At 46.0% G+C, this 6,144-nt stretch overlaps 1 non-coding gene across 1 annotated transcript; it reads left to right on the top strand.

Moving 5' to 3' along the window:
• The first annotated feature begins 724 nt into the window (after nt 1–724).
• Nucleotides 725–820, top strand: LOC144135594 (small nucleolar RNA snoR109). The gene has a single exon (XR_013315540.1). It is a non-coding gene; the product is annotated as a small nucleolar RNA snoR109 (small nucleolar RNA).
• Nucleotides 821–6,144: the final 5,324 nt, after the last annotated feature.

The following is a 6,144-nucleotide window of genomic DNA, read 5'->3' on the forward strand; positions in this document are numbered from 1 at the left end:
TTTTATATGCCTAGTTGCTAAAGCTTATGCATGTTGTGGGTTTTGCCCAAGTTCTGAAATTGGTTATAAACCCAGAGGAAAAATAAAGGAGCCAAGGGAATCGTGACAATCCGGGTGCATTACTGTAAGGACTTGAGAATCTTTTGTTTCATTAAAATTGAGAGCTCCGGAACTGAGCTAGTCTACTCAGTGGTACTGCTCTGTATGTGTGCTAGCTGTATGACGTTGTAAGGAAGTGGCCCCTTGAATTTTTCTGTAAACGATTTCACCGTCCAGAGGATGTGTTGTCCAAGCTTCACTTGGTACATTCATTTTTGGGCACAGGCTGTTCAATAGTGTTTTCAGATAAGCTCCTAGTCTGCGCTACTTCTAAAGTTTTGGTAAGCATGCTTCACGGTTGATAGTGTTTTTTTTTCACGTCATGCTTTCGCGTATAGGTGCGGGTTCTTTAGTAAAATATGTTTCAGGGTTGTTAAAATTTATTTCACAAATTTGTGAAACATATCTTATTGTTTGATTGCCTTGGCATCTTGGTTTTGTAAGACATGCTAAAATCGACCATAAGAGCAAGAGTTTGGGTTGTTTTTTCCATTGCGGCAGCTTGTGCATGATTGTTAAATCACACGACACGCATAGAGCACGTGCAAAATAAAACCAAGAACCCAAGACATTTAATGTTGGCAACCTAGTTTGCTGAACGCGAGGCAAAAACATGGTAGTGACAATGCTGCAAAAATGTTATTAAGGAGCTCATTAGTAAGTGGCTGCTTTTGGGATAATTTATCCGCTAGCTCATTTACTTGCCTAGCTCCTTAAGCTGATGTGAACATTTTATATAGCGCTTGAGGTCTGCTGCTATTGCCGAGGGGATAAATAAGGAGCTGGAGGAATTATGTGTAATTCTAGCCGCATGAAAGCATGGGACATTTGTCTAACTTTTGCTTCATTAGTATTCATAGCTCCACCAACAAAGTGATCGTACGCAAGGTCAACACTGTTTGATATTTTGGTATGTTGCCTGTTCTACTGGCCTCACTGGTGCTCCTCTGTGTCTGTGCAGGCTGTTCGAAGTGTTCCAAAAGTCGTCTGACTGGCTGGGCTTCTGATAATCGTCAAACTTCATGCGCAGCTGGCACATTCCTTGCTTGCCTTTGCTCTTTCCCATTTTAGTCCGCACTGTTTACTTGTTTCGTCCACACTCCAAGGAAAAATGCTAGAGGTCTGTGTAATGCGTGATGTCAGTGCACGTTAAAGAACGCCAGGTGATCAAAATTACCCGGAGCCCTCCCTTACGGCACCCATCATATCTTGAAACGTTGAAGTCCATAAAACCAATCCCGTAGTGGTGGATCAGTGGTTAGGGCGCTCGGACTTCCCGGGTTCGAACCCGACCGCGGCGCCTGCGTTTTTATGGAGGCCAAATGCTAAGGCGCCCGTGTGCTGTGCGATGTTAGTGCACGTTAAAAATCCCCAGGTGGTCGAAATTATTCCGGAACCTTCCACTACGGCACCTCTTCCTTCCTTTCTTCGTTCACTCCCTCCTTTATCCCTTCTCTTACGGCGCGGTTCAGGTGTCCGCCGATATATAAGAAAGATACTGCGCCATTTAATTTCACCCCAGAAAACCAACCAAACCAACCATAAAACCAAACCTTTCGCATAGGCCTGAGATTCCTATCTGCCAGTTTGTCCAAATCTGGCGTATAGGACAATATATTGTACTTAAATTCTGCTGTCAAGATTATGCCTAACCACATCTAAAAAGGAAAAAAAAAGTCAAAAAGACAATAATTCATGAACTGTCCTGTAGTAGCTCCTGTTTTCCTCCGTCTGCGTCTCAAAGTCGGTCTAAAAGCACATTACTAAAGCCGCTTCCTGCTTGCGGGCTCAGCGCCATCTCACCGTTGACGTAAAAACTGTGAGGGCGGCTGTATGCATAAGTCGGCGCGCGGCGGCGCGCGCCGCGTTCATATACTAAAATATGAATGGTTGTACCGCGAGCAGACTGGGGAGCGATGGTCTGAGAGTGGCGAGCGTGTCACGCAGAACTTCCACCCGTCAACTGGCAGGCATCGCACTGGATTTGAACGAAGCTGGCAGGCCCGAAAGGAGCGGACACGAGGAGGTGTAGCAAAAATATAGCTTGAGGAGTGCCATCTTTTGGTCACCATCATCATCATCAACTGTGTCCTTTGCCAGATGTAGCCACCATATCCACGCAAAATTCTTAATCTTATCCTCCCACGTAACTTTATGACGTTCCCTGCTACAGTTGCCGTCTCTTCGAATCTGCTCCGTTACCCTCAAGGACCAGCGGTTATCTTGCCTTCGCATTAAATGCCCATTCCTTCCTCTTGATTTCGAGTAGGATGCCATTAACCCAATGTTGATCCCTCACCCACTCTACCTGCTTTCGGTTTTTTAACGCTACACCTATCATTTTTCTTTCCATGGCTCGGAGCCTTGTCCTTAACTTAAGCTTAATCCTTTTGGTTAGCCTCCACCTTTCTACACCGTTGGTGAGTACCGGTATGATTGGGCTTCTGTACACTTTTCTCTTGACGGATATTTGTAGACTGTCATTCATGATCTTAGAGACTGCTGTATGCGCTCCAACTCATTCTAATTTTTCTAGTTATTTCCCTCTCAGGATCCCGGCCAGTGGCCTCAGGATCCGGGCCTGCTATAAGTAGACGCATTCCCTTACCACTTTCGGCACCTCGCCACGAATCGTGAACTGCTAATTATTTCTGCTGCACAACTGTACATCATGAAATTAGTGACTTGACCAGATCATATGTCTGTTTGGGTTACGTTACCTCAGTCGAATATAGGCATTGGTTCTTTAGCCAACTATTTAGTTACAAGACATTGCAGCTTGAAACTATGCGCAAAAGAAAGGAGAGCTGCAGGGAACTTGACTTCAAAAAATAGCTTCCTTGCAGGAGGCTTAGCAACGAGACTGGAGCAACATTTATGCGCCGATGACTTAGCCCTCATTAAAAGGGCTGCCACTTCTACTGAATATTGTAGTGCACTCATTCCATATTTTCCTGCACTGGCTTTTCATTCTAATCCTATTCAATAAGCATGTCAGAGGAGAATGCTTTATAAAGGTACCTGATATGGTGCTCTAAGGGTGCGGCATTAATTCTATTCAACAAGACGTTAGCACGGTTATATGTCTCTCCCGTATTCGCCTTTCAACTTATCGAAAAACTGCGGAATTAAAAACACGTTTCCACACTGCATGCTTTTCTGCTATACAGCCTACAGCTGGTTTGTCAAACTTTTCGCTGTTCAGCGCTAGTATGCTTAGTTCAAATGGGTGAAATGTAGTCTATAAAGGTATGCGTTTCTCTGGCCCCGCGGGATTGATTTGTGCGACACGAGGAAGGGTATGGCTTTCAAAGTCGCAGCTTGTCAGCCACAAGCAGCGTTCACTTCCAGGAGGCACCATATCGCATCGCTGTGGAGAAACGGTCCAAAAAGAAATTGTGCAGCAGTGATGCCCGCTTGTGTGCTCGTTCATTCACTTTTCTTTACGGCTTTTAATTGACTGAGACGTTATTCAGGTCGTCGACCGGAACTTCGAAAACGAAGTGGTTGCCAACCTAAAATTCGCTAGTGGAATGCGTGCATGTCTACGCTTCCGATGCTCCAGGGGGTCGAGAGTGAGTGGCAGTTTTTTTTTTGTTTTCTTTGCTTCAGTTTTTCTTGGAACGCAGTTACAAGCAAAAATTGGTGGCAAATGCACTCAAGCTGAGGAACTTGCTAGGTTACTTGGGCCATTCAAAAAACATAGGTTCCATAGGTGCGAGTAACTAGGGCGAACTTACGCACTTTGATATCAAAGAAACCATTAAGACACCCCAGAAAGTAGCCAAGAGTTGTAGTAAATTGCATTAGCTTGTGCCAGCCAGGAAAACTAGGAAAAGGGGAGCTACCACGCACGTTCACTCGTTTATATGTTGCAAAAGTGCATTTACACGGAACCAAAACAGCAACATTTATCGCAATGATCAAATGCTTGGAGGCCGAGAAGGTACACTATTTACTACCAATTATGGCGCCGGGTAGTTCATGTTAAGAAGAAAACAGTCTGAACCACTGTGGAGACTGGTGAGTATCAGCATAACTGGAACTTCTTTTGTAAGGCAGCAATAAATGATAGGAAAAGCGCTTCTGAGCTTACTAGCATTGCTCTGCAAGTGCTTTATTTTGTAATTATATTTACGCTCAGCCATTAGCAGCGCTATCTTGTGCAATAAATCTGTGGCTAAAGAAAGGGCTGCGCAAAAACTAGAGACTCGGAAAATGGCCAGGCGTTGAACATATTTTCACTGCAGAAGAATTTCTGAAATGTCCACTCATACTACGTGTTGCTGCTTTGCGCAATACCGCAACATAGGTCCGTGTTGCAACATCACACGAAATGTGTAAAAAATTATAGTGAGCTAGCCCTCCGGCTTCACTGCCACCGATGTCACGTTAGAATATGATCTAGAAAAGCTGAAATTTTTCTTTAGTAGCCAGATTGCCTTTGACTTACTTTGAAGTATTCACGTGCATGGTAAGTAAGCTCCCGCCCTTGCACCTGATGTGGCAAAGAAAGGGCGAGAAATATTAAGCATGACGATCACAGGTTAAAGAAAGCGGTGAGATTAATAGATGCATACTTACTTCTCGGTGCTGGATCGTCGATTTTTATCAGTATATACTCGTAGATCTTTCACACAGTTGCAAAGTGCAAAGTGCAAAAGTGGCTGTTGTTGGTAAACTACCGAACTTGAGCATAGCCACTGCTAAAACGAAATAAACTGCAAGTAAGCGCGCAGAAGCAAGGAACTTTTCTTCGCTATTCCGGCCGCCACCACTGTAGACATGTGAACGTTGTTCGTACATTACTGCGCAAAGTTAACGCGCAGAACAACGTCTCAAGTCACGCACGCTGTCTCCAAATGTGTGTAACAAGAGGAAGATCCGTTTGAAGCTCTGGCCTCCCCTCTAGAATTTCTGAGTAAATTCAAAGCCACCCCGAAGCTGTGAGCCTTACCCGAGAGCAGAGGCCTAGGCGGACTTGAACTGCCATCTAACGAGCTTTTTTTCAAACATACGAGTTGGGGCCTTTGGGTGCTGCCCTCTTTACCCTCACGGAACTAACACAACCCGCGCCATATATGAAAAGGCACTGTTGAGCAAAGCGGGGCCCTTGGGTCGTTTCACTCGTTCAGCACCGCAGGTCCCTGCGCCGACGGACGGTGATGAATTCAGATAAGAAGGAAACTGTACAGCAGGTTTATTTTTACATATTTAAAGTCGAGATAGGGGTGTGTCGGAAAACAAACCAGCAGACCGTTAAACACCTTTCGTATTCCCCAGATCCCCGATTGGGGAATAAGATTCGGAGAATGATGCCCTATCAAAGGAGCGGAAGCAGACATTGGTGGTACCGCCCACGGCAGGTGGCGGTGCTGATGCTCTCTCGCAGCTCGGTTGACGAAAAAGGAAGAAGACAGTCCTCGATGTCACCACAGCTGCCAGGTGGGCGCCCCCGTGGGAAAGGAATGTCAGGCCGACTCCCAGCACGTGCATTAGCGACCTTGCACTTCCCCGCCTTTTGTCCGAAACGCGGGAACTCTGTCGAGGTCGCAGCCATCTTTCAATTATCATCCCCAGCCTGACCGTTGAATAGCATTATCCGTCCAGAGACCCGGGTGCAGACTCGACCACCTGGTGCCACGATTGTCGCCACTGCTCCCTCCGCTGATTCCTCCGCTGCTTCCGCGAACGCCACTCCTCGCAGCTACGTGTCTTCCCGATGACTCATCCGCCTTCACATTGGCCTTCTAGTAATTCCTCCCAGGTCCGAGTTCGCCGAGCTCAAGCGCATCTGCAAAATACGCCTATTGATATTTGAAAAAAAAAAATGTGTACGGTTGACGGATCTCATAACAAAATTTGCGCGTAGATTAAGCGTATCTTTTAGATTTCACTGATTTCACTAGATTTCACGCATTGCGATGTTTCCCTGCTAACATCCATAATTTGAATACTGCTGCTGAGACGGAGCTCCCGGGTTCGACCCTAGCCGCGATGTCCGCCACGTTTCGATGGAGGCGTAACGCAAAAAGGCTGCCGTCA

This window comes from Amblyomma americanum, chromosome 5 (genome assembly GCF_052857255.1).
Source record: "Amblyomma americanum isolate KBUSLIRL-KWMA chromosome 5, ASM5285725v1, whole genome shotgun sequence".
In the NCBI taxonomy this organism is placed as follows: Eukaryota; Metazoa; Arthropoda; class Arachnida; order Ixodida; family Ixodidae; genus Amblyomma; species Amblyomma americanum.